This window comes from Heterocephalus glaber, unplaced genomic scaffold (assembly GCF_053883595.1).
Source record: "Heterocephalus glaber isolate CG9 unplaced genomic scaffold, H.glaber_assembly_v1.0 deba00001472, whole genome shotgun sequence".
Taxonomy (NCBI): Eukaryota; Metazoa; Chordata; class Mammalia; order Rodentia; family Bathyergidae; genus Heterocephalus; species Heterocephalus glaber.
The window spans coordinates 87,678,913-87,692,186 of NW_028258315.1; the positions used below are offsets into that span (position 1 = coordinate 87,678,913).

At 49.1% G+C, this 13,274-nt stretch overlaps 1 protein-coding gene across 4 annotated transcripts in view; it reads left to right on the forward strand.

Moving 5' to 3' along the window:
- Positions 1 to 1,003: 1,003 nt before the first annotated feature.
- The window catches only part of Arhgef3 (Rho guanine nucleotide exchange factor 3), a 310,353-nt gene continuing 298,082 nt past the window's right edge, over positions 1,004 to 13,274 (forward strand). For 2 of the 4 annotated variants that reach the window (XM_013065441.3, XM_087181503.1), the window contains exon 1: positions 1,327 to 1,464. The gene's annotated coding sequence lies outside the window, so the exon portion shown is untranslated. Of the gene's footprint in view, positions 1,022 to 1,326; positions 1,465 to 10,083; positions 10,103 to 13,274 lie in introns of those variants that run through there. The other 2 variants (XM_087181501.1, XM_087181500.1) reach the window with 2 other exon arrangements.

Below are 13,274 nucleotides of genomic sequence, written 5' to 3' on the forward strand. Positions count from 1 at the left end.
GGGTGGACGTTCCTGGTGAGTTCTGGATAAAGGAGAGTGGGAACCCATCGCTCGATACCTGGGCACCTTGGGCTGATGCTCTTTCCTTGGCAAATGGGCCCAGCTCTCATCTCCAGGCCCTCTCTGCTGAGTGTGGGGCTGGCTTAAACACTGTAAGCTTCAATTTCTTCACCTGAGAAGTGGGGCCCACTCGAACCCTGCACTATGTGAGACCGTTGTGAACGTTAAATTTGATCAAGGACCTAAAATACACAGAAAGCATTTTTAGCAGCAGCGTCACACTTTCATGACAGCCCAGTAACTACAGTCTAGATCATTCTTTATCCCTGATTGTACGAGTTGCTGGGGCAGTTGGTGTTTGTGTGGATGAATGAATGAACTCAGAAAATGGTTTCTGATTGCCACGTTTGTTTCTGCATGTGTGACACGGGCCACAGCTGGCCCTGCTCCTTGCTCGGCGACACCTAAAACCAGGGATCCCTGAGAACGTGCTGGGCGCCGAGGGCTTCCCCAGCAGCTAGTGAGTGGCTCTTCTCACTGTCACCTCCACAGTCAAGGGCAATGACCTGACCGGCCCAAGATTAGCTTTCAGCGCTGTCAGGGGCTCCCACCGGCAAGCACTGCCCCTAGGCCGCAAGGGGAACAACATGCCACTCCGGACACGAGGGTCGCCATACTCTGTGCGGATACCTGTCCCCCCCCCAGGAGCCCCGTGGTTTTGGCGGCGCGTTTTCGGCCGCGGAGAGGGAGCCCTCCGCGACACACTGAACTCTGCCCGAGGGAGTCGGGTTTGGGAGGCTGAGAATATCTTGGCGTCCCACTGCCCCTCCCTTCCAGCCTTCGGAAGACCCAGGCAGGGCTCGGGCGCAGCAGTGGCCACCTGTGCGAGTCGCCGTGCGCTCCAGCCCGGCCCGTCGCTCAGCGCTGTGGGGTCCCGCCCGCCTCCTGCCCACGTGGCCGCCCGCCGCCCTCTCCGGGGGGCGCTCTCCAGCCGGCCCCGCCGAGCCCGCTGGCCGCGGAGGTGAGTGAGGGCTGCTCGCTGGGCACCCGCGCGGCCTCCCGGGCTCGATCCCCCTCGCGCAGCCCGAGCTGCGGCCCCGCCGGCCCCACCTCCCCCAGGAGCGCGCGGGGCTCTCGCACACCCGGGGCGGTAGGTGGGCGGCGTCACCGTCAGTGCGGCCGGGACCTGCGCTGCCTCTGCCCGCGACGCCGACTTCGGCCCCTAGCGGCTCCTGGAGAAAGTTCCCGGAGCTACTTCCGGGGAGGGAGGCGCCACCTGTCCGGCCCCAGCCCCTCGCCTGGACTCTCCGCCCCGGGTCGGCGTCGCGTGGGGCGCTGTCTGTGGCGGCTGTGGGGCCCGGTCGCTCCGCGCCTGGGGAACCGCGCCGAGGACGCCCGGACGCCCGGGTCCTTTGCTGGCGGCTGCATCTTTCAAATACTGCGCCGCCGGACGACACCGAGATGGTAGGCGAGGGTGGGGCTCTGAGGGCGTCGGGCCCCGCAGCCAGAGAGGGCGAGCGCTTTCCAGCGCTGGGACCAGCAAGCTTCGGGAAAGGGTTCCTCTGGGTTTCGCCGGGCGGAGGGCAGCTCCCACACCGGCGGTCCCACGGGGCTTTCCCGCGTCTTTCTGGAGGACCTGATTGCTGGATTCGTTGCCTGGCCAGGCTTGCTTCCAGCCTGGGGAGGCGGCACCCAAATGTAACCAATTTCTTCTCTGGGAGCTTCGCAGTTTTTGTCTTAGCTGTGTGGTCTTGCGCAAGTTTCCAGTGTATGACTCAGTTTCCTCATCTGTAAGATGGCGATGATAATAGCACAAACCTTAAAGGATTTTATAAGATTAAAGTGCCTGAAACAGTGACAGGTACCAACGAGCCAAGTCCCCTGTGTGTTAGTCGCTCTTGTCGCTGTTGCCCACACCTGACTTCCGGGCGAGGTAGTGTGCACGTTTGGCTCCTTGCCTTGCTTTTGCTAGGGATCTAGCGTTATCTTCCCAGTAGTGGGGTGGCCTCCCCTTCAGCTCTGGGAAACGGGCTTTGCAGGAGCAGCCCCGTGGTTAACCAGCTCTGTACACGGTGTATCTGAGTGGGATTAGAGATGATCTTTGTCAAGGATCCTGCTGGGAACTGGAGTCCTGGGTCTTCTGGAAGCTCGGGTGTGACTGGATGCTGGGCTGAGCCATCAGCCTCACTTGCATTCCTTCCAGCCCTGGCCTGGGCCAGATTGACATGCTCTAGTCTGAGGGTGGGAGTCTATTTAAGGGCCCAGGGCCTGATCTTGTCTCCTCTCCACATGCTTTCATCTGCAGCAGATTGCGTCTTGCACCAGCAGAGTCTCCCTGGGCTGCACCTGTTTAGTCTTCTTGTCACTTTAGTCTCTTGCTTCCTGTCCTCCACATAAAGGAGAGCGAACCCTGGGCCCTGGGTCCTCCAGAAGTGACTCGAGTCACAGGCACGTGTTTTTCTAGAGGGTTCCCCTTTTATCCTGCTCTTCCAGAAGCCGACTGGGAACTGCTGGTGGGAGGTGCTGGTTCCTGCCTGGTCCCAGGCAGCTCCCAGTTTCTGAGGATGAAACGTGGGTGTACATCTGCTCCTGTGCCCTCGCCGGCATACCTCGTGGTGGGGATTCGAGTCTGTCTAGACTTGAGAAATCTGACAGAGAGGTCACCGGGGAAGGAGGAGGCAGGCTGTGGGTTAGAGTCAGGCTGGTGTGTGTGGGGCTTTAGACTGGGATGCAGCTGGTGAGACTCTGGACCCTCCTCAGGGCCTTTTCACTCGCTCCTGCTGACCACCCTTTCTCCTCTTCCCATATCCCCCACTTTCTTACCCTCCAGCTCCCACAGTTTCCTCTGTAGTTTCCCTGATCGCTCTCCACAGCAGTCCGCCCTTCTCAGTTTTATTACATTCTTCCATTGTACTTTATTCATGGGACTTACCTGAAATAATTTTATTCGTTCGTTCGTTCATTAATTCATTCATTCAGCAGCGCTGGGAAGTGAACCCAGGAACACTCTATCACTGGGTTACATGCCCAGCGCTTCCTTTTTACTTTTTATTTCCAGACAGGGTCTTGTTAAGTTGCTCAGGCTGGCCTCTAATTTGAGATCCTCCAAACTCAGCCTCCTTGAGTGCCTGAGATTACAAACTTGTGGACCACTCCCAACTATTTGTGGATTTATTGTCCTGTCTGTGCTGGAGAATGTGGGATCCTAGAAGGCAGGGGTGTGGCCTTGTTTACCACTGAACTCTGGCCCCTGACCCACAGCAGATGCTTGGGGAATGATCCTGAGTGGCGGAATGAAGGACCACCCCACCTCGGGAGTGCGAGGGACTTTTTGGGTTTGGTTTTGTTTTTGTTTTTGGTACCAGGGATCGAACTCCCATCCTTGCGCTTGCACAGCAGGCGGTGAAACCACTGAGCTAAATCCCTGGCCCTTAAGGATTAATTTTTGGCTGGTTGTGGTGGCACTCATCTGGGTTGGAGGCAGACCTAGGTAAGGTCAGGGAAAATCTCTGAGGCGGTGGCATTTGAGCAGAAACCTGAGTGAATGAAGACTAGCCGTGTGGAAACATAGGGACAGACCGTCCCATGTATAGAGGGCCTAGGATGTAGGTGAATTCCCAGTGTAGCCAGAAGTTTCCTTCCTACATCCAGATATTTTTTTAATTTTAAGTTCTTTTATTGGTACATTTTAGGTATACAGTACGTTTACATTTATCATTGGGTGCTTGTACCTGTACATGATGAATCTTGGTTCTTATTTTTTCCCCATTACCTGTGAGCCCTTCAGCCCCTCCACCCTTCCCTATTTACATAGATTTTGTTTCCATTTTTTTTCTTTTCTCATAATTTTTCCTTTCCCTTCTTACCTTTTCCCATGTCCTCCCACCACCCCTACACCTTTGGACCTTTTCTTATTTCAAATTATCAATTATTGATTTAAATCATTTTAATCCTCATTTACACTTTCAGTTTCTCACACTAGAGAAACTATTTGGTATTTACACATATGTGTCCTATTTATTTCACTTAAGAGTATGGGCTCAATGTGCATCCATTTAGCTATAAATTACTCTAGTTTCTTGTTCTTTATGGCTGAGTAGTACACCGTTTTATAAAAAAACCACATCTTCTTTATTGAGTTGCCAGTTGATGGGCACTTGGGCTGTTTCCAAGCTTTAGCTATTACAAATTGTGCTGCTATGAACATGGGCACACATATATCACTGTGGTATGATTCTTTTAATTCTTTTGGGAAGATACCCAGCAGGGGAATATCTGGGTCAAATGGGACCTCTAGCCCTAGTTCTTTGAGGTATCTCCATACTGATTTCCACAGTGGTTGCACCAGTCTGCACTCCCACCAGCAATGGAGAAGGGTTCCTTTCTCTCCATACCCCCACCAGCATTTGTTATTGGTTGATTTCTTGATAGCAGCCATTCTTTGTGGGGTGAGGTGGAAGGAATCTCAGTGTTGTTTTCCTCTGCATCTCTCGAATGACCAGTGATGTTGAACATTTTTTCATATATTTATTTGCTGCTTTTACTTCTTTGTCTGAGAAATGTCTGTTCATTTCAGATGCCCATTTTTGAATTGGGTCTTGGAATTTGGGGGGGGTCTGATTTTTTTTCAGTTCTTTATACATTCTAGATAGCAGTCCTTTGTCTGAGGTACAGCTGCTAAAAATTTTTTCCTACATTGTAGGTTGTCTCTTAGCCCTGTTGGTGGCTTCTCTTGCAGTGCAGAAGCTTTTTAATAAGATGAGATCCCAGTTGTGGATTCTTTGTGCTAGTTCCTGTGCTACTGAGGTTTTGTTCATAAAGTCTTTTCCTATGCCAATGTCTTCAAGAGTTCTACCTAACTTATCTTCCAGCAAGTTTAGTGTTTCTGTCTTAATATTTAGATCTTTAATCCACTTTGATCTTAGTTTAGTGCATGGTGATAGGTATGGGTCTAGATTTAATCTTTGGCAGGTTGAAATCCAGTTTTTCCAACACCATTTATTAAATAGGCTGTCTTTCCTCCAATGAGGGTGGTTGGCTCCTTTGTCAAAGATGAGATGGCTAGGGCGGGGGATTTAGCTCAGCGGTTTCGCCGCCTGCTGCGCAAGTGCAAGGACCTGAGTTCGATCCCCGGTACCAAAAAAAAAAAAAAAGATGAGGTGGCTGAATATGTCTGGAGTTGTTTCTGCATCTTCTAATCGATTCCACTTATCTTTGGGTCTGTTTCTTTGCCAGTACCATGCTGTTTTTATCACAGTAGCTTTGTAGCATAGTTTCAAGTTGGGGATATGACATCCAGATCTTGAGCAGTTAGTTGGCTGAAGTAGGATCCTGTTGCCATGTGCGTGGATGGCTGCCATTACAGAGCTGGGGGCTGAGAAACTGCTCCCGGGGGATGATGTCAAACCAGGGGGCACTGCTGCAGTTGAACCCCGCACTCAGCAGACCTGCCTCACCCCACCTGCCCTGACCAGGCTCCTTCATCTTCTGTGTCATGTGATTCTGTCCACTTCATCACCCAGGGGACCACCTAGAAGGAAAACAGTCACTTCGCGGGGCTCCCCTGGGAAAAAAGAAGAAACAAATGCTTCCCGCTCTCTCTGAGACAGACCGATCGATCAGTTGATATTATTTGACATGGCGTAAGATTCTCAGAGGCTAAGATATATCATCTGGGTTTGGTGACTTTGCACTGCTCACTTCATCTTGCTGAGTTTTGGCGTCTTCATCCATCATGTTTTGGAAGAGTGCGACAAGGAGGTGGCTTGGAAAAAGTGCCATCTAACAGGACACAGAAGGAGATGGCAGCGAGTCACCCTGGTGGGGGCTGAGAGATCGAGGGAAGGAGAACAGACACGTGAAGGCCCCCGACAACAAGTCACCGGGCTCTCACATGGCGCAGGATTCTCATTGGTTACAGCGGTGTGTGTGTGGTATATGTGTGTGCACACGCGTGTGCATGCATGTGCGTGTTGTAGTGAGGAACCAAGCAGGCCTCGGCAAATGCCAGCTGGGATGAACGGCTGCACCGAGTGTGGCTGGGCCCGGCACTTGGACCTCCTGGAGTTGGCACAGCCGTCCTGGGGCCACGCTGTGGCAGCATGAATGCCTCACTGATGACCGCCAAGCCACATGAGGAGAACCCTAGGTGGGCAGGTCTTCCCTGAAGATTTCTTTGGGTGCAGAGATGTCAGCAGAGAGGCCTGCATGGCCCACAGCCCCATGACACGCCAGCTCGGGAGGGCAGAGGCTGCCCCTGGTTGACTGCCTGTTCTTGGCCTCCTGCCAGTGCTAGTGAGGGTTCTTGGCCCGGCAGGTGAGTGCCCTGGGGCCTGAGGGTGGCCAGAGTACAGCAAGACTAGAGGAGGGCATTGTCTTCACTTGCCAGGTGTCTCCTGACTTTTCCAGGGTGGACCACAAGTCAAGGCCGAAGTGGACACAGCCGAGTGAGAACCAGAATGCACCAGAAAGAACCTGGGCGCTGGGCCAGACTGGGAGGGCCAGGGAGGCCACGGTCCTGGCTTGCATGCTCTTGCAGCGGGTACCATTCACAGTCTCTTCAGCTTCGTCCTGGCCCCTCTACAGGCCAGCTCAGGTCCCCGGGGCACCAGGCCTCCCCGAGCACTCCTTGGCTCCTGCTGGCCCCAGCCCCCATGCTCTTCCACTCCGGGGCCCTCCCCTCTCCCTTTTGGCTAAGAACAAATACTCTTTTGCAGTAGATCTTGACTATATTCTTATTATGTACAAGTTGAAGTTATACCGTAAAAAATGAAATCCCGCCTTTTCCATCCCAAGCTTGCTTCCAGAGAGAATGTGTATTTCTCTTGTTTTATGTACAGGTAGGTGTGCCTGCATCTTTAAAAGCAACCATAATGGAGGGCCGAGGATTTAGCTCAGTGGTGCTGTGTGCCTGCCTTGCAAGCGCAAGGTCCTGAGTTTGATCCCCAGTATGGGGGAAAAAGTAAAATAAAAACAAACATAACGGGCTCATTTTATATGCATTGCTCACCAATTAATTTCTATTTAGCTATGTTCAAGAATATTTTCTGTATTCATGCATATTCCTCCTCTTTTTACCTCTCCTGGTAGGTAAAATTTTGTACAACTTTGTTCAGACATTTTGTTTTTCTTTTTTTGTGATATTGAAGATTGAATCCAGAGCTTCATGCATGCTTGACAAATGCTCTCCCATGGAGCTACCTCCTTAGCCCTTTTCGTTTTTTATTTTCCACAGGGTCTCACAAAGTTGCCCAGGCTCGACTTGAACTCGGGGTCCTCCCGCCTCAGCCTCTGGAGCTGAGATTATAGCCATGAGCCACTACACCTGGCAAAGTTTTTTTATTTTGAGATAAATTCTTACTTTTTAATTTTCAGGTGGGCTCCTTCCTGCCTCTGCTTCTCAAGTAGCTGGGATTACAGGCATGCGCCGTCATGCCTGGCTTGAACATATGTTTTCATCTCTCTCTCTCTTCTCTCTCTCTTTCTTTTCTCTTGAATGTATACATAGCAATGAAATTCCTGGGTTGTATGGTAACTCTGTATTTAACATTTTGACTGCCAAACTGGTTTCCAAAGTGGCTGCACCACTTCACACACCCCCATTAGTGTATGAGGGTTTCCATTTCTCCACACCCTCATCAACACTTCTTATTGCCCATCTTTTTTATCACTGCCATCTGGGTTGCTTGGTGTCAACTTGACTGGCTTGAGAGAGGCCCAGGGCATTAGTAAAGCACACTTCCGAGAGACCATAAGGTGAGCAGTTGTTTTTTACCACACCTTCCTGCCGTGATATTTCTGCCTCGGCAGACCATGGACTGAAACTCTGAAACCATGAGCCAGAATCAGCTTCTCTCTCTTTAAGTTGTACGTGTCAAGCATTTTGTCCCAGCGATCACAAGCTGACTAATCCACCATCCTCATGAGTGTGAGGCGGTGTCCCATGAGTGTCCCCGATGGCTAATGCGTTCCGTGCCTTTCGTGTGTTTACATATCTTCTTTTGGGAAATGTACATTCAGGGTTTTTGCCCACTTGAAAACTGGATTATGTATCTTTTTATTATTGAGTCATGAGTTCTTTATATATTCTGGGCTGAGTCCTTCATCAGAAACATGATTTTCAAATATTTTCTTCCCTTGGTTGCCTTTTCTCTTCCTTAATGGTGTCCTTTGAAACACAAGGTTTTAATTTTGGTGTAGTCCAGTTTATCTATTTTTCTAGTCTTGCTGATGCTTCTTTTCTTTTTTTCTTTTGAGACAGGGTCTCACTGTGTACTCTAGGCTGGTCTTGAACTTGCAGCAGCCCTCCTGTCTCAGCCTCCGAGGGCTAGAATTACAGGCATTCCCTTCCACGACTGGCTTTTGCTGTAATACCCAAGAAATCTTTGTCCGACCCAAGGTTGTGAAGATTTATGCCTATATTTTCTTCTAAGAGCTTTCTAGTTTCAGTTTTACATTTAAGTCTGATCCATTTTGACTTCATATTTATATGTGATATCAGGTAGAGAATCCAGCTTCATTCTTTTGTTTGTGAATATCCTGTTGTTCCAGCACCATCCATTGAACAGACTATTTTTGTTTTGTTTTGTTTTGTTTTTGTTTTTTTTGAGACAGGGTCTCACTATGTAGCTCAGGCTGGCCTCAAACTCATGGCATTCCTCCTGCCTCAGCCTCTGGAGTGCTGGGATTACAGTACCTGTGTCACCACCACTCCCGGCTGAACAAAACTGTTCTTGCTAGGTGTGGTGATGTGTGCCTGTAATCCCAGCTACTTGGGAAGCCGAGGCAGGAGGGTTGCTTGAACTCAGGAGTTTGAGGCCAGCCCAGGCAACATGGCAAGAGCCTGTCTCAAAACACAAAAAACACACAAAGACAATTCTTCTCCATTGAATTATCTTTACATTCACCCTTGCTAAAAATCAATTAACCATAAGTGCAGGTGTTTGTTCACTCAGTTCTGTCCATGCACCTCTGCTAGCAGCGGTGCCGCCCCCTTGCCACCTTGAGGGTAGTCAGTTCACAGTAAATTTTGCAGTCAGAAGGCAAGAATGAGTCTCCCAGCTTTGTTCTTCCACCACAGGGACTTTTTGGCCACCTGAGACTCCATGGGTTTGAGGGTTTGCTTGTTCCTTTCTGCTGAAAGGCCCCTGAGATTTTGACAGGCGTTTTGCAGACTGCGCAGATGCCTCCTGGCTGCTTTGCCCTCCTGGCCGGGAACCTGGAGTGTGTCCCCCGGGCTCAGCTCACAGCCCCTGCATGGATCAGTTTCTTTTTTGTGCTCTACACAGTGACAGGATGTGGCACAGTATCTGCTCTAATCCTGGAGGCCTTGGAGGAGAGCTGAATTTGTGAGATGGGAGGCATTGGCAGCTCTGAGCAGCGCTGCTCCGCCTCTGCACCCCAGTAGGGTGGCGAGAACTGGGCCGCCAGGCCCTCGGGCACCGGTAGTGGGGCGCTGGGGACAGGCTCCACCTGAGCTTGTTGTAGCTGTTGGGTGATGGGGTGGGATTTCATCCGAGGAGAGAAAGGACTCTGTTGCTAAAGCCATTTTGGTCCCCCTCTTCCCCAATTCACTGGCATCATTGTGAGAAGAATGGAAAAAAATAAGAACAGAATAATATCACATCTTAAAAGTTTAGTTTACACCCCTGCATGCACTTATGTGTTCCAGATGTAATGCTTTGGCTCAAATTGGAGATTTCATTCTCAAGGAAGAAAAAATAAAAAATGAAGTGACTACATTTGTCTCATTGGGAACCTTGTTTTCCAAACTTAGGGAGCAACCTTGGAAACCACAAATGAAACTTCAGATCCATGTGTACCTCATCTCGAGCGAGCCGCCAGCCACTCTCCTCCTAAACACAAACAGTGCTAGCATGTATGAGGGGATGGTGTTGGAGTTATTGATCATTGTTTTTCTTCAAAAAGGCTTCTTTTCCCCTTTGTACTAGGGATTGAGTCTAATGCCTTACTAAGCTACATCCTCATTCTTTTTTATTTTTGACAGAGTCTCAGTATATTGCCCAGTCTGGACTCAAACTTGTGATCCTCCTGCCTCAGCCTCCCAGAGTGTGGCATTACAGATGTGCACCACCAAACCCAGGTTGTCTGTGTTTGTTTTGGGAGGGGAAAAGGTTATGTACAGTAGAAATTGTTTTGAGATTTTGAAAATCTAAGATCCTTTGGCTTATTAGATTCCTTTTCCTTAAGCTATTAGGCAGCTCACGGGGATTTTATTTCCGTCCTTTGGTGAGGCATGTGGACCTGGGAAGTTAGGGGGAAACACAGTGACAGAAGTAGCCCCCTAATGAGGCACTGTGTAGGGAGCTGAGGTCTGGCGCCTACCTCTGGCAGGTGTCACAAGGTGCAGCGGCTGACCGGCAGTGACCCCTCTCCGCGACCGACGAATCTCCCCAGGGCTGGGAGGACTGCTCTCTCCTGCCTGGCTCTAAGTTGACACAGACTCTGTGCAGGCCTGGAACTGCAGAGGTTTCCTAAGGAATCACATTTCATCTGCTCTGGGTTGGGCAGAGTCCCCTACTCTCTGGCCAGCGTAGTGAGTCAGAAAACATTTAAATAACCAGCTGAGTCCTTCGGAGGGGAGAGTCAGCATGTTCATGGAGGGAGGTGCAGCTGCTCTGAAGGAGGCAGTAAGTGAGTAGCAGAATCAATACAAATATTCAGGGTTCTAATCTACTGTAATAACAAATGCTAGTGAAGACAGTTAACTGTTATCTTTTAGAGTGAGATAATCTTGTTACCAAATTATATCGAGCATTTGTTACATGGTATGGTGCAGTGGCTTTTCACACTTTATATGACTCATAAGAAACAAATCTAGACTGTAATCTGGGGTGTGTGCCTGTGATCAGAAACAAGTGTCGAGAAACAGTACTTCATGTATCTCTTCTGTCCTCTGATGATTCTTTTCTGCCTTAGTTGATTTGTTTTTCTTTGTTGTTATTATTTTAAATAATGGTTGTGCAACCCACTGAATTTATTTCACTAATAGATCAAAACTTACTGTTTTAGGCAGATGTGGTGGCTCATGCCTGTAATTCCAGCACTCTGGGAGGCTGAGGCAGGATGAGTGCATGTTCAAACCCAGCCTGGGTGACCTATGATTTAGTGAGGCCCTCTCTCAAAAGAAAAAAAGAAAAAAAGGCTGGGGATGCAGTTCAGTACAGAGGCCCTGGGTTCAATTCCCAGTACTAGAAAAGAACCTCCCCCCACCCCGTCTACTATTTAGAAAATACTATGCTAAGCAGTTCACTATGTGCTTTACAAGTATTATCTCATTTAACCCTCACAACCTCATGAAGTGGGTATAATATCCCCATTTTTATGGATGGAGAAACTGAGGCACAGGGTAGCTTGTCCAGAGTCACACTGCCAGTGAGAGGTGGAGCTTGAATGTGAACCCAGAAAGGCTGAGTTATATTAAGAGTTCATGGTGTATACACTATCTCCGATAGCAATTAAAGAATTCGATATGATTTCATATCCTAATGAATTGTTTTATATTGGAAAAACTAGCTACAGAATTGATACAAAATTAATAGCATTTCCTTGAAGGTTCCAGTCAAAGCCAATTGTATCCACTTTGATGGCTTCATTAATATAGAGACTTCTATGTTTTGTATTTTTTTCTTTTTTTATTCATCTGATGATTTGAAATTTCTTGCAAATACAAGTCCTTGGGAATGATTTCTCATGTAAAAAAAAATCGCTTGTTTTGGATATTTATTAGGATTTGGAAAGACTTTTTTTTCCTTCCGGGGATTATACTCAGGACCTTGTGCTTGCCAGGCAGGTGCTGTGCCACTGAGCTACATCCCTGGCCCAATTAGGATTTGGAAAGAAATAGAACTAGTAGGATGTATAGTTCTCTCTCTCTCTCTCTCTCTCTCTGTTACTTTCTTGTTGCTGGGACAAAATACCCAACCCCCACAAGTTAAAGGAGGAAAGTTTTATTTTAGCTCACAGTTTGTAGGGTTCAGTCTCTAATTGGCTGGTTCCAAGGCAGAGTGGCATGGCAGAGTAGAAACAGTCCATGGCAGAGCAGGCAGGAGACAGCAAGCAGTGAACCTCCCTTCCCCTTTTATCCCATCCAGCCTACAAGCCTATTGGATAGTGCCACCCACACCCAGAGTGGGCTTCCCATTATCCACACCCAGAACTATGCTAAACCAATCAGTGGGATAATTAGTTATCACACACCCTTAATTTCAGTGTCACACACTCTAGATCCAGCCGCCTCAGAAAAGCCCCCACCAATGAGCATGTTTAGGCTCTGGGGACATCTAGGTACAACCCATAACACTATCACTGGTGGAGGCCTGGTGAGTCCAGGGTCTGCAGGGTGGGCCAGCAGGGTGGAGATCAGGGAAGAGTTGCAATAAAGTCCAAAGGCAGCCTGTGGGCAAGATTCCTTCTTGCTTGGGGAGGTCAGACATTTTCTGTGAAGGCTTTTAACTGATTGAATGAGGCCCTCCCACATTATGGACAGTAATCTTCTGAATTAAATGTTAATATCAGGGCTGGGGATTTAGCTCAGTGGTTTCGACGCCTGCTGCACAAGCTCAAGGACCCGAGTTCGATCCCCAGTGCCAAAAAAAAAAAAAAAAAATCTTACTATCATGTGGAAAAATAACTTCACAGAAACATCTAAAATGGTTTGACCAAATATCTGGTCACTGTCGTTTGTCCAAGTTGACATGTAACATTAACCATCTCAGAGAGTGACTGAGGCACCATGTGAGGTTGTTCAGATGAAGGAAGAAGGCAGTGGTCGGAAGCAGCCGTGTGATGTTGTTGCCGATAAGAGAATGCTGAGAAGGCCCTCCTCTCCTTGGCTGTTGTGAAGCAGGCCCATCCGGGTTCTCCGACATTGAGAGACTTGCACTGCTTAGCAGCATTTCCAGTGATGGAGCATGTTCGTTACCACGGTCCCACAAGATTATAATGGAGCTGAAAATTCCTACTGCCCAGTGATGTTGTAAATTTGTGCTGCCTCCCATACCGTCATCGTCACACGTTGCAGAAGATGCCACGGTGTCTACTTCCAAGTCACTCCCGAAGTGCCACTGCCCTGCCTTCCTCGTCCACGCCACTGTCCCCGCTCCTGGGGACTGGTGCTCTCTGTGCTGGACTCCAGCTTCTGTCTTTGTGTCCTCTTGGCTTGCTCTACTCAGAACCAGAGAGACTCTTCTAAAAGGTGGAGCTCAACCCTAAAAAGGCCTCCTCAGAACCCTTGAACAGCTTTCATTTCACAG